This window comes from Schistocerca gregaria, chromosome 6 (assembly GCF_023897955.1).
Source record: "Schistocerca gregaria isolate iqSchGreg1 chromosome 6, iqSchGreg1.2, whole genome shotgun sequence".
Lineage (NCBI taxonomy): Eukaryota > Metazoa > Arthropoda > Insecta > Orthoptera > Acrididae > Schistocerca > Schistocerca gregaria.
This window is the reverse complement of record NC_064925.1, coordinates 274,477,659-274,492,565: the sequence shown is the minus strand read 5'-3', so window position 1 is coordinate 274,492,565 and position 14,907 is coordinate 274,477,659. Positions and strand designations below refer to the sequence as shown.

General features: G+C 41.5%; 1 protein-coding gene across 1 annotated transcript in view; it reads right to left on the bottom strand.

The window, feature by feature from the left end:
- LOC126277965 (lipase 1-like) overlaps positions 1-14,552 on the bottom strand; it is a 251,818-nt gene extending 237,266 nt beyond the window's left edge. The window contains exon 1 of the mRNA XM_049977613.1: positions 14,490-14,552. The gene's annotated coding sequence lies outside the window, so the exon portion shown is untranslated. The remainder of the gene's footprint in view (positions 1-14,489) is intronic.
- Between the last annotated feature and the right edge of the window lie 355 nt (positions 14,553-14,907).

Genomic DNA, 14,907 nt, shown 5'->3' with positions numbered 1-14,907 from the left:
AAGGGTGACGTCACGGCGCAAGTAACCACTTTGACAACACAGATAAGCACTCTGAATAACAAAATTGATAACATTGGTCAGAATCTCACAACTCAAATCGAAGCGTGTCGCAAAGAAACCGATTCGGTAAAACTTGCGTATAAAACAGTTGCACGACAGGTAGACGAGTTAGCGACAGCGGTAGCCACTGTAGAATCAAAAGTAAGTGCAATGGCGAATGACATTTCGGACCGAACTATTGAGGAAAGAGTTGACGGTAGTGTTGCTTCGCACACTAAAGCACTTACCGAACATTACAAAGCATGGATTGATGTACAAGAGAAGCTTGTTGAGGAGAAGGTTACACGTGACTTGAAATATGTTGTTAAATCCGCAAGCTTAGACATATTATCTGCACCCGGCAGTTCAGGAGACACTGTTTGTACCGAACTAGGCGAAATTAGACGAGTGTTTACCCGGGATTTGCCGGAATGGCGGAAGCAAGTAACAGATGAGATATCCGACCTGAAACAGCAAATTCAAACACTACAGTATGATAACCAGAGTGACGGGAAACACTCACTACCTTCTGAGCCAGATGAACATCAATACCAGACAACACAACACACCACAGTACATTCCGCGACCGAAAAATGAATTTAACGATTCACACAACAACACTGAACAGTTGACACTTACAACCCTCATGAAAGAGGAGAGTGTATTGAAACACAGAGTTTTTCAACCATTCCAACCGGAAAAGCGAAATATTTATCCAGTCGTTTTCCTAAAGAACTTTTCAGGAGTCTTTCCAGCTGCCTGGAATGACAAACAGAGAATACAATTCATTACCGGATACATACAGTGAGAAAGTGCTATATGGGGAACCGAGATGGTTGATAAGTGCAAAACATTTAGCGAGTTTGAGAAGAACTTTTTAAGCAAATTTTGGAACGCAGGTGTTCAGCAACGCCTACGCAAAGAGGTCTACAACGCCGAACCATTCCATTCGAACAGTGGCGGACTTCGCCGGTACTTTGAAAAGTACTTGAGAAAGATACAATATTGGGACACTCCCATAACAACAAAAGAGGTTATGATTCTTAAGTCAAAATTACCCATTTCCATGCGCGAAAAATTAGTGAACGTGTCAGAGGAAGATCAGGACGTATTTTTATCCGTCCTAGATTCGCTCGATCTTATACAAGAAAACGCGCGTGCGAATGCTAACAGTAAGAACAACAAAGCAGGCACGTATTCGAATGGAAACGGTAGTAATGGAAATGGTTCACACGAAACACAATACGGAAACAAACAGTACAATAACCGCAATAGAGGCCGAAACAATGGTTACCGTAATGGTAAACACAAAAACAAGCATTACGGCAACCAACGGTACAATCCAATATACAACACGCAACAACAGTATTACGGGAATACCCCATACCAATCAAACAATAACGGTAGTAACTTCTACCAGAATGGGAACAAATACAAGGGTAAACGCTGCAACGATCAAAATCGCGGAGGTCAGCTACCTCCACCACAACCCTATGGGCAGCCACAACACCGGCAACAACAGCAATACACGCCTCAGCAACAACCCTTCATGCAACAACAACAGTACACGCCACCACAACAGGACTTTAGATACAATCACAATAAACCAAGAAAACAATACAATCCACCGGTATATTTTACGCAGGCAAGTAATGTACCGATTTTTCAGCCTGGTAACCAAGTGCAGTACCAACAAGGGTTTGATACAAATCAACACACACAATGGGTAAAAAACCAGCGAGAATGGTCAAGTGATGTGACAGAAGAATCAAATCAGTCGCATCACAAGAAAGCGGAAAACTAAAGGCAGCACCTTTTCGCCTCCTTGGGGATGCTGCGGAACATAATGGGGGCAAACTCGACCTTGAACGACTTAACGTAATACGTTATGATCGCGACACTGACTTGAGAGACGATTTGTTGCAGGAAAATATTGAGACAGACTTGAATGACGTATGGGAAGACGAAGTACAAGCAATGACTAAAATTTACATAGCCAATACACCAATAGATGCTATTATTGATACTGGTGCAAACGTAAATGCTTTATCACTATGTATGTTTCTGAAAGTTTCTGCAGGGATGAAAATTTTAACGTTACCAGTACAAGGTTGTTCAGTAACAGGAGCGGTAGGATCTTTATCACAGCGAGTCAATTTGCAAGCTCAGGTACCGATAAGGATTAATTCTACTTCTTTCATGTGTGTATTTCTAGTAGTTAAGAATTTGTCAGTGTCATGCTTATTAGGAATGGAGTTCCTGAGGAAGAATATGGCAGTGATTGATATAGAAAAGGGTATCTGTACAATCCGAGTAGGTGAACAGGAGGTAACGCTGCAGTCGTTGCGCGGCAAGGTCAAAAGAGTCAACACTGAGCACAAAGTTAAGGTACGCAAACTGTTACAGCGAATGTTTTTGAACCAAGCACACATGACAAGACAGGGTAACAGTCGGACGGATTTTGATACTGATGACGGACTTCCGCCGGCCGCGGTGGTCTCGCGGTTCTAGGCGCGCAGTCCGGAACCGTGCGACTGCTACGGTCGCAGGTTCGAATCCTGCCTCGGGCATGGATGTGTGTGATGTCCTTAGGTTAGATAGGTTTAAGTAGTTCTAAGTTCTAGGGGACTAATGACCACAGCAGTTGAGTCCCATAGTGCTCAGAGCCATTTTTTTTTTTTGACGGACTTCCGACTAGGGAAGAGATTTTGAATAAAGTAAGCGAATCAAGTGAACTTGATTACATACAAAGGCAAGATTTACTGCACTTATGAGGTATCTTCATGTCTTTTCTTCGAAACCTAGAGTAATACGTGACTACGAATATGACACGAAGGTCGCTCCCCATTCTACTTTTTGCAAGACAACGTACTCTGTCCCGTATGCTAGGCGCGAGGCTGTGAAAAATGAAATACGTAAAATGCTTAAGTGGGAGATCATTGAACCGTCAGACTCACCTTACAGTAGTCCGTTATTGTCAGTTTTGAAGCAGGATGGTAGTGTACGTATAGTTTTGGATGCAAGAAACACAAATAAAATAATTATTCCAGTAAGAACTCTACCTGAGGCTATGGATGAACAATTACAAAGGTTTCATGGAGTAAAATTCCTCACATCGGTAGACTTCAGATCGAGCTACTGGCAGGTCAAGATGACATCACAGTCTCGAAAATATACAGCGTTTATATTTGCAGGTAGATCGTACCAATTCAAAGTAGTTCCATTTGGTTTGAATGTGAGTTCAGGCGTATTCATGGCTGCACTTGATCATGTATTAGGACCTTAACTGTTGGATCGAGTAACAGTGTATGTTGATGACTTACTGATTGCTACGAAATCTTGGGAAGAACATTTAGACATAATAAGCAAAGTTTTCCAGAGGTTTGTTGACTATGGAGTCACAGCTAATCTACATAAGTCTAAATTTGGTAAAAGCGAGATTAAATTTTTAGGACATCTTGTATCATCACAGGGAATTACCCCAGATCCAGACAAACTAGCAGCTATTAAAAACTTCCCTGTGCCCTCTTCTAAACGCCAGTTGAAAGGCTTCCTCGGAATGACTTCCTTTTTCAGAAAGTTTATTTCGGACCAGTCGATGAACAGTCAAGCATTGCATGATCTTCTAAAGAAAAATACTCACTGGCATTGGACGCCAGAGTGTCAGGCAGATTTTGATCGCATTAAACAAGCACTTCTTAACAGCAATATTTTGTTCCATCCAGACATGGACAAAGAATTCTGTATTTCGTCAGATACTTTATTTCAGGGGCTTGGTTCTTGTTTGTTTCAAATAGAAGTAATTGATGGAAAAGAAGAGATAAGAGTTATCAGCTTTGCAAGTAGGGTTCTTACAGAATGTGAGAGGTTATACTCTGTGACAGAGTTGGAGGCTCTGGCCGTTACTACACCCACGGTCGGAAAATTTTTTTCTGATCTTTTCTGATCGCCAAGCTCTTAGTTTCTTGCTCTCGTGTAAACTTCTTCATCCTCGTCTTACACGATGGAGTCTCTTCTTGCAAGGGTAAAAACAACATTATCGCGGATGCTTTGTCACGCATGCCGCAACGACTTCCCGAGTCCAGTGAACTTATCGAGCAGATGTCTAACTACCGAATTCTTCTAATGAAAGACCCACTACATAGAAAGTATTTCCTTCAGCTCTGCAAGCAGATGCGTATACTCCAAGAAACAGATCCCAAATGGCGTAGGGGTCAAACAACTTCTTCTAACAAAATCCGATCACCACTTGTCCAAATTTTATAAACTACACAACGATGTTTTATTCCATCGAACTTCTCTCCTCTCTGGTAGATGGTGTGTGTGTATACCACACGCATACGTTGAACACCTTATCTGGTACACACATCTTTCCTGGGGTCATTATGGACCTGAAAAATGCAAACGAAAGATTTCTGCGTATTGCTATGTACCAAACTTGCACCATCGAATCCACAAGTTGTTAAGTACATGTCTTATCTGCCAGAAGGCAAAACCCTTCAACCATTCGAACCTAATTCCTCTGAATCCAATTATTACTGAGAGACCAAATCAAGTTCTGGCCCTTGATCTCGCCGGCCCACTGCCGCAAGGGAGGGGAGGGGTGAAATACCTAGTCGCATTGTTGGATCTTTTCACAAAACATGTGAGACTTTATGCAGTGAAATCATCCAGCGCACTTCCGATAATCCGTCGAATCGAACAAGATTATTTTCCTCGATTTGGCAAGCCGGAGGCCATTCTATCAGATAATGCATCGAATTTCACTGGCAGACAATGGCGCAATTTTCTTGCCAGACATGGCCTCAAACAAATACTTATATCTCGTTTCAGACCGCAATCTAATCCCACCGAACGTATCTTCAAAGAGTTCAATAGATTCATTCGAACCTACATACCTAATCGACAAACCCGTTGGATTGACTTTGTATCTTCATTCGAGCAGATTGTCAACAATCTTCCACACTTCTCAACTGGATTTACACCTGCAAAATTAATGACGAGTCATCGGGAAAGAAATGAATGGTTAGATCCCATACCTAAAATTGTAGAACTAGAATTAGATTTAGATGCAAAACTTAGGCAAGCATTGGTATCCTTAGCTGTACAGGCGAATCTACGCAAGAAGTCTTATGACAAGAAGGTATCTAAGGCTCTTACATGTGATATTAATGAAAAGGTACTTTTACGGACACATTTTAAGCCATCGAAGTTGTTGAAAAGAAATCGGAAATGGAGGCTATTGTACGACGGACCATTTGTAGTAATTAGAAAACCACATACAGGATGTTATCTAATAGCGGATCCAGCATCTGGCAGAATTAAAGGATTGTATCACCACCAGGATCTCAAGAAGTATAACGAGGCAAAGTAACAAGCAAAGGAACATTAGCTTAAGGTTTAACCTATGAAACACTTCGGTATTCAAACACACCAATACGAGTACTCACACTTTGGCGAAAAACTATGGAGGTAATTGAAGAATTGATTTATTATGGCGTACGAAAAAGAAAGCACATTCCATTTGAGAGGACAGATTCTCAGTTAGTTTTAAGTTAGTCATAGGTGTAAGCAGTCCAAGTTGGCTGTTGGCATTGAGGAATGCCGTTATTGGTGAAAGGAGATACGGAAGGAAGTAGCAGATTGCAACCTTCCAACTCCAATGAATATATATGTATGTGAAATATTAGGTTAAGCAATTTCTTTTTCAGCCCTCAAGATGGAATGTTAGTCTAAGTGTACAGAGTACAGCCTATTGCGTGTAAACTATGCGTTATTGTAACACCGCCATGAACTATACCTTTTGTTAGCACGATCTTCAGAATTAAACAGATTTGTGTAGCCAAGTGTTTGAACTGTCAAAAGCAGTAAATAACAGAGAGAGAGAGAGTATCACGTAGTATTTGATAGTTTTCAGGAGATTCAATCTCAGATTCAAAGTATCATCTACGAACAGAAAGCCTCATAAAGATTTAATAGCTAAGCAACAAAGCATTTCCTTTATTCTGTTTTACAACAGCTGTTAGGTCATGTAGTCGAGAGTGCCACTACATGAAAACATACGTCGTACTGACAAGTCTGAAGTATTCCTGATGGTAAACGTTTTTTCTTTAAACATGTAAGATGCACTAAAGTAATTAGCTATTTCACAGCCAAGCCCGACAATCGCCCAGAAGGAAGCGTGAGAAACTAGAAAGCTGTCACCAGATATGACTCACATTATAATAATAAAACTAAGATCTGATATTAGATTAAAGAATAGCCACTTGAAGGCACACGTGACGCATGTCATGCATCTAAGGTCACAAAAATATCCTAGTGTAGTTGTGCTAGAATTTGTATATGTATATAGTGTATTTATGTTCATATTTGATCCTCTCCTCTTCCACTTCCCCATCCTATCCCATTAAAAAAAAGGGAGGATTAGAATTTGACAGGCTCATCTGAGTGCTCTTTAGACGGTTGAAGTGGAAACGAAATTTGTGGGAGAGATCCGTTAGCGAAAGTTTTGTTCTAATCGCGTATCGCGAGTAGCAATGTTGAGAGATTATAATACATTCCGCGAGTAGTACTTGCAGCCAGTAACTTTATGAAGCATGAATCTTCCGGAGAGAAATGCATGAGTATGCTCGACCAGTAGAGACAGAATTTGTTCAATCTGTGCTCTACATAAACAGTGACACTAAATTTTGAAGAGAAACGAAATAACAAGCTGCTTAGAAGATTGGTTTTAAGAAAAATTTTACGTTTGTAAAAGGGAGAGAGAATAACCGAAATAATCGTGCCCTGATGCACAACTAGTGGTATTCAATACGCTAATCCGGCGTGGCGTGACTGAAAAGGTTAACAGAATTTTGTGACTGTAAGCAAACTTAAGAAATGTATGTATGTATGTATGTATGTAACTTATGGACATTGTTTAACCTTGTCATGTATTTACCTGTGAGCAACTTTAACTGTGAACTTTGAAATCGCAATGTGAGAGGGGAGATGTGAATTTGCAGACACCCTAAGACGTTCTAAACAAAATGCGAGTGATAAAGTGTACAAAATACGTGTGCAGTGACGTGTGTACACGCAAGTGCAGGTAGTGACAGCGATCACAGCAAAACATTTTGCAAACTATATGTAAAACGTTGGCTTCACTTACCTGTGTGTAAGCAGCATGGCAGGTCGCAGGGACTGTCGTGTGAAATCCTCGAAACAGACGGTGGTATTTTCTACCCAAGTTTTCGATACGCCGATCGACGATGGAGAAAGGACACTAGACGTGTGTTTTCCGCGTGTTCTCATCTTAGCAGAGCGCGAGTGACACACGTTAAACTTCATACGAACATACTCGAGCGCGTGTTGCACTGGACTAGTAATCGGCAACAGCGCGGAGCTGCTTGCAGTTGGACTCAACAATTAACATTTGAAACACAACCGACGCGAGCGCTGTGGAGGCGTGTCATTGACCTTAGAATGTTTTCCGTCTCACAACTACGCAAGAGACATTGCTAAAGCTATCACAGTGAAACTTAATTATGAACTTTATTTATTCTGTAAAAAGAGAAGTCTTAGCTTCAAATTAATTTCCATTTAATCAGTCACGTCGGATATTTTGCGATAGATAATTAAATAAAGACAAGGCATTACTGAGCACTGAAACGTTAACTGGAAGGGAAGGTTATCAATCCTGTCCAGAATCCTATAAAACCTTTACCTGTAAGTCTAGATTATAGCACGAACCTAACACAGGTTTCTTTCTGTTTATTTGCATGTAAACGACATGACGCTTGATGCGAGACACTAGAGAGGCAACACGAGCGAACACCAAAAACGACGCTACCCAGGGTCGTGAAACTTCCTGACAGACTAAAACTGTGTGCAGGACCGCGACCCGAACTCGGGACCTTTGCCTTTCGCGGGCAAGTGCTCTACCATCTGAGCTACCCAAGCACCAACTCACGACCCGTCCCCACAGGTTGAATTCTGCCAGTTCCTCGTCTCCTGCAAGATTCGCAGAAGAGTTTCTGTGAAGTTTGGAAGATATGAGACGAGGTACTGGCAGAATTGAAGCTTTGAGGACGGATCGTGGATCGTGCTTGGGTAGCTCAGATGGTAGAGCACTTGCCCGCGAAAGGCAAAGGTCCCGAGTTCGAGTCTCGGTCCTGCACACAGTTTTAGCCTGCTAGGAAGTTTCATACCAGCGCACACTCCGCCGCAGAGTTCAAATTTGATACTAGCTTCAGCGTGTTCGTCGCCACAAAAATCAAATTTCCCACATAAACGAGAGGAGCTCACACAACTTCACTGAACAGTTCTTCCTCGTCCACCCTACAGCCAGCATGTCACACCTTCCAACCCCCGTCTGTTTGAGCCAATGACGGACGCACTCTGTGGATGATGGAGAGGTTGTCGATGCAGCAACACGTTGGCATAACGTCGACCGTCAAAGTGGTACAATGCGGGCATACAGGCTCCCCCTAATAGGTGGTATAAAGCCTTCGCATTGAATGATGAATATGTTGAAAAATAGTGTTTCTTAGCCAAAAGACTGCGGAATAATATGGTGTATTGGAATTCTAAATACAACCAACCTGCTTTCATAAAAAAAGTGTTGCATTACATATTGAACATGCCTCGTATTTCACAGGGTGCAATAAATCTGCAATGAGAAGTATAAAGGAGTACCTGTTCCTCATTTCACATTACACGCTAATTACACCTAAAATGTGAATGCAAATCTCGGCGAGATCTCTAGGACAACGAGTAGATCTCAGGTTAAGTATTCCACATCACTGATTTACAACTCCCACACAAACTGTTTTTATTTTATCGAGCTACTTACTGCAATAAATTCGCGTAATATTATCATTTAAAGAAGAACAGGCTACGTCTCAGAGTGATTGGAATATTTAAGTGTGATCTAAAATAAATAGAAACGTAACAACTTAAACCAATAAAACCGCTCTCCATAAAACTGCATACCATTCCCCTCCCCTGAAAAGCGAGCAAATAACGAAATTTTACTTATAATACTTCTAAGGTATATCAGGAAGAATACAAGATTAAATTTGTAAGTATTTTGGCTAGATCGGATACGAATTACAATTCTCAGAAGAACCACCTCTGACACCAACAATGGCTCTAATCGGGCTGAGCATCAAGTCATACTGAGCTTAAGTGACAGATGTCATGCTCCAACTCTGTGCCAGAGGTCATCAATCAAAGTGGCTGGCAAACTATGGTCCCAGAAATGCAATGCTTTCAACACTGGTTGTCAGTCTGTTGTTTAACCTGTCCAATCATGCCATCAAGTCATCAAGTTACTTAAATGAGGGTCTTGCAACTATGGAAGACGTTCTTCTCACTAAGCATATTTCTATAGAGTGAAGAACGAGTATTTACTACAAACTGTAACACAAGTACTCTGTTTCCATCGAATATTTCGCGTAAGAAGCATAAAGACGAGATAAAAGCAAATAGAAAACATGGAAGAAATACAAAAATGTACACAGGGTGAACAAAAATATGAAAATAGCAAAAACAATACATTACCGTGCCTAATATGGTGTAGGAAGACTGTTTGCATGCTAAAAAGCTTCCAGTTGTTTCGAAATGGATAAATACAGATCTTGTATGGTTTTCAGGAGAATCTCATACAATTCTTCCTTTAAAATAGTGGCTAATTCAGGTAAGAATGATGGAGGTGCATAGCAATCACTCACCCTTCTCTCCGAAGTAGACCACAAAAGCTCAGTAACATTGAAATCTGGTGATTGCCGTGGCCAGGGGTGAAGAGACAAATCGTCTTCGTCCTCACAAAATTATTCACGGACGATGCGAGCAATGCCAACGGAGGCTCTGTTGTCTTAGAACGCAGAATCAGCATCGGCGTACAAACATTACACAATAGTATGGGCCTGATCGGACAAAACAGTCACATATCCCTTAGCGGTAATGCCACCTTGCAGAGTGCCCTTGGCATCCATGGAATACCACGATATGGATGCCCAAATCACCACAAAACCACCGCCATGCTTCATTCTTGTGGCATAAACTCGGTCAGAAGGTGGTAAAAGCTTGAAACAAGACTCACCCGACCAAATGACTTACAGCAGAGTCCAAGTAATCCGAACGTTCGGTTAATCCGAACATGAAAATTGTTAGTCTAAGTATGGAAAATTGTGCGGTAAACTGCTGTACATACACACTATTTTAATTTACACAGCATAGTAAACATGTATTAGAAAAACCGACAAGAAAACTTTAGGTTTAAACAATGCATAACAGTGAAAGAAAAGCTGTCAAACTTACTAAAATACAGCGCACATTTTACCCCTACTTTTTAGATGAAAAAAGTCAGTCACTGTTTTTTGGCGAAATGTCTGTTATATGACGCATAGTTGCTCCATCGTCTCATAAACATCAATTCAGCAGGTGTTGCAGTGGGCTGTTGGTCCAAATAACGCAGCGCGAGGTCAAGAAGGGCTTCTGCTGCGTCACTGTGTGACACCAGCTCTCCTTTGTCGCTTTCAGGCTCATCGTCACTTCCTCACGAAAGTCCACTTCTTCCTGTTCTTGAGTCACAGCAGCAACTAAATCAGCGTCGGTATGGTTCCCCACACATGCCCCATCCGCTGCCATCCACTCATCTACGTCTCTTTCACTAGCTTCTTCACAACCAGGGATTGTCTGTCATTTGTAGTAGATTTTCCTCTTCATTTTCAACTAAGTTGTCCGGAAATTCAAAATATGTCCACAGTTTTCTCCACGATTTTCTCAAAGTATTTTCTGAAATATTCTGCCATTCCTCAGCGGCCCAGTAAACAACATCCTTCACATTGATCTTTTTTTATTTTGTCCACTATAGAAATTCTATCATCTTGGATCAGCATTCTTAAAAATTGTTTTCTGTAAATCAGTTTTAATGTTTGCAATACTCCTGGTCCATCGGCTGTAGCAGAGGTGTAAAATTCGGAGGCAAAAACTTCGCCATATTTTCTCCATCACATAAATCCTCAGTGCTGGGGTGAGATAGCGCGTTATCAATCAAAAGGACTGCACTGGGAGACAATTGCTTTTCATTAGAAAACCGTCGAACAGAGGGAACCAACTGGCGGTGAAAACATTCTTTGAACAGCTTACCATCCATCCATGCTTTTTTCTGCTTACGATAATATATGGACAGGGACGTCATGTTGCAGTTTTTAAAAGCTTTGGGCCTAGCAGATTTGCCGATCATCATTAAAGGCAGCTTGTGGTTACAAGCAGCGCTACTGCACGCTAATACAATCACACTATCTTTGCACATTTTAAAACCAGGAGCATGGTCTTCTGCTTTTGATGCCAGGCTTTTTGTTGGCATGCCCTAAAATTAAGGCCAGTCTCGTCAGCGTCATAAATTTGTTGGGGAAAATACTTCCCCTCTCTTACCATTTTTTCAAACTCGCTCAAGTATCCCTTCGCTGCATCACGGTTAGAAGAAAGCTTCTCTCCAGAAATTGTTAGCTGACGTATTCCATGACGTTTTTTGAATCTGTCCAACCAACCCGTACTCGCATTAAAAGACTCATCACCAGTCATTAATTTGTTCAGGTAAATAGCCTTCTCCTGAACAAGTGCTCCACTCAAAGGAGTTCCCCTTTCTCTTTCCTGCCTACACCAAAGGAAAAGAGCTCCATTCAATTTATCGAACTGGAACTGTTTCAAAGCCTGCCGAATTTCGAGTGTTTTTTCCCGAAGATGTTGCACAGGACTGTTCAAGCTTCACTCTGTTCTTCTTCGAGTCACAAATGGTTGCTTTACCAACAGCCAATTCCTTTGCCAATTTAGATACATTTTTACTATTGTCTATCCGCTTTAAAGCATTCAGTTTTTCTTTGACAGTTAACATTGCATGTTTCCGTTTAGTCATGACGAAAATAGTACACCACTGCAACTGAACGAATACAATACAACTGTTACACGTGCCAGCGATTGATAACTAACATAACCAAGCGCTTTGCGAGCCAACTGGCAGTGCACTGACCTCAGACACTACGAAGGTCTCAATTCACAACTACAAGGGCAGGGAGTGAGAGTGAGCCAATGTACCCACACTTGTTCCCATTTGTTACCATGGTGTACCTACTTATCTGCTTGGTATACTTCATACTAGAAACTCGTCACCGTAATTCCGGCTAATTCGAACAAATCGGTAATCAAAAAATGGTTCAATCGGCTCTGAGCACTATGGGTCTTAACACCTGAGGTCATCAGTCCCCTAGAACTTAGAACTACTTAAACCTAACTAACCCAAGAACATCACACACATCCATGTCCGAGGCAGGATTCGAACCTGCGATCGTAGCAGTCGCGCGGTTCCGGACTGAGGCGCCTAGAACCGCTCGGCAATCGGGAATCCGAATTAGGTCCGGTCCCAATTAGTTCGGAAAAACGGGACGCTATTGTACTTCATTGCCCCATTGTCCAGGTTTTATAGCTTCGGATCCACGTTTTACTGCTAAAGGTTTTTGCATCACTGATGAATGGATTTGGAATTCCAGTATTCCCTGCAATTCCCTGCTTATGGAGTTCTCTATGTTGTTTTGCTGCTGATAGGCTCCGAGAGTGTGACACTAAGCTCAGCAACGACTTTTGCAGTTATCGTCCACTTCATTTTTCATCACAATCCTCTTCAGTGGCAGGCTGTGATGACCAGGCAACACACACTTTCGTCCGCATTGTGACTTTGCGGATGATGTTTTCCTTTCCCTCGTATGCTGCATAAATCTTCGATACAGAGTCCCTTCCAACACCAAACACCTCGACTACCGTGGTTACAGAAGCACCCACCATACGAACACCAACAATTTGTCCAGGTTCGAAGTGACTTACATCCGACATAATGCATTCACAACTACACAGAACACTGTTCCGACCACAACTGATAATTGCAACGTATTAAGAACATTGCACAGGTGCTGTTCGTGGTCAAATACAACAGTACTACCCGCAGGCTTGGCTACCGCTTGCCTTTATGTTCAAGCACGCATTTCCCTTGATGTTTTCATATTTCTGCCCAACCCCTGTATTTGTATGCACTGTTTGAAAAAGGAAAGGTAAAGACTTGCTGCGGTTAAAGGTATGCTCCACAACGACCTGCATATATACTTTCGTATTATATGCATGGGGGTACCATACACGTTCATAGAATGCCGCTGCTCTACTGCTCCTCAACAGAGAAACAATGACGCCTTACATCACATACCGCATACAACCAACACCGACTCAAAGGAAGGCCTCGGCGCTTGTTGGTGACGTCACGTCAGCTGGGCACGGCGAACTCCAGATCTGTTGCAGGCATACACATAACGGTAGTGTCTCCCTCTCTGACACAGGAAAATGTGAAACTATTGGCGGTGGTTGAGCAACACACGTTGATCTGAGAGATTTCTGCAATCAATTAATTGTGCAATTCATTACACTTCTTAAATAGTGTACTGCTGAACTTTAATTTCCACCTGTTTTAAGGATTGACATACAAAAACAACTTCATGGTCCAGCAGCAACAGAATTCGTGCTTCTTTACCTTATTTGTAAATCTGAGGAAGTTACGTTTGTACTGGGTTGCTCTTACAAGAAGCTGTGAACATATTGGTGCTCTTCTTTAGGTATCTTGGTTGACTATGAGGTGAGGAGCACTGAATGTTAATGAAATATCTTGCGATTGTACACGTTGGGGGAGGGGGTGGGGGACAGAAGAAGAGGCAAAAGAGAGATATTTGTTTTATCAAATAAAATTTTTTGTCTTATAAAGTTTCTCATTTCAGTTGCAAGAGGGGAATATTTATCTTTTCTAATGTGCATGTTTACAAAGAGTTTAAGCTCAGCAGTATTTTAAATGTATGAAGCTATTTTGTTTCCTGTTTAGAATTCCTTTCGTTGAAAGGACATTTACACATGTAAATTAGTTCACGTTTTCAGTCGAAATTAAAAATGATTAAAAGAAACGAGTTAATTGTAAGGGGGTTGGGGTAAGTTTCGATAACAAAATGGATCAAGTAAATATAGTTACTTGAATGTAATATTTCCGAAGCTTGCAATGGGCAAAGCATCTTCTCATATTGATTTACGTTTGTTTCGACAGGATTCAGTAATACAGAACTATGATCTTCATTTGTAGCTTTACGATAGTAAGAAAATCTTTTATCTAAATAAAACTGCAGAATCCAAAACAATACCAAACATTTTGTACAAAAATAAGAGATTTATAGTGATAAGCACGCCCAGGCGTTTCTGCCTGCAACAGACCTGGCGTTCGCCGTGCCTAGCTGACGTGACGACACCAACAAGCGCCGAGGCCTTCCTTTGAGTCGGTGTTGATACAACGCAATATATCCGTTCTTGAATTGTATAGAATCTATGTCGTCGATTTCACGAAAGAGCTACCTTAATTTAAGTATTAACTGTATTTTTCTTACTTGTCACTTCTTCTTCGGTGTGTTTTTGCTTTAAGGAAGCTTTAATTGTCGTCGATTTCACGAAAGATGCTATTGATTCACAGAAACACTACACGGTTCCCTTCGACTTACAGTAAGTTGACATGGGACAATTACTCCAGCGCTTGTTGGACTCAACAGAAAACCTCAGTGCAGACTCATGTTGTTGAGACTAGCTGCTTTGAGGACAGGACGAGAAACAGGTGTTTCAACTATCGATACGACCAATCTCCTGCCAAAGAACGTAACGGGCAGTTGCTATGACACTGGACACACTGGGGAGCAGCGATAATTCACGTTCCTGTCCTGATTTTAGTATTGCTCGTTTTTCCTGTACCGTTCGAGTCAAATGCTCCCTAATAATAGTTACTGTTAATAAAATGAATGCGAATGTAACAGG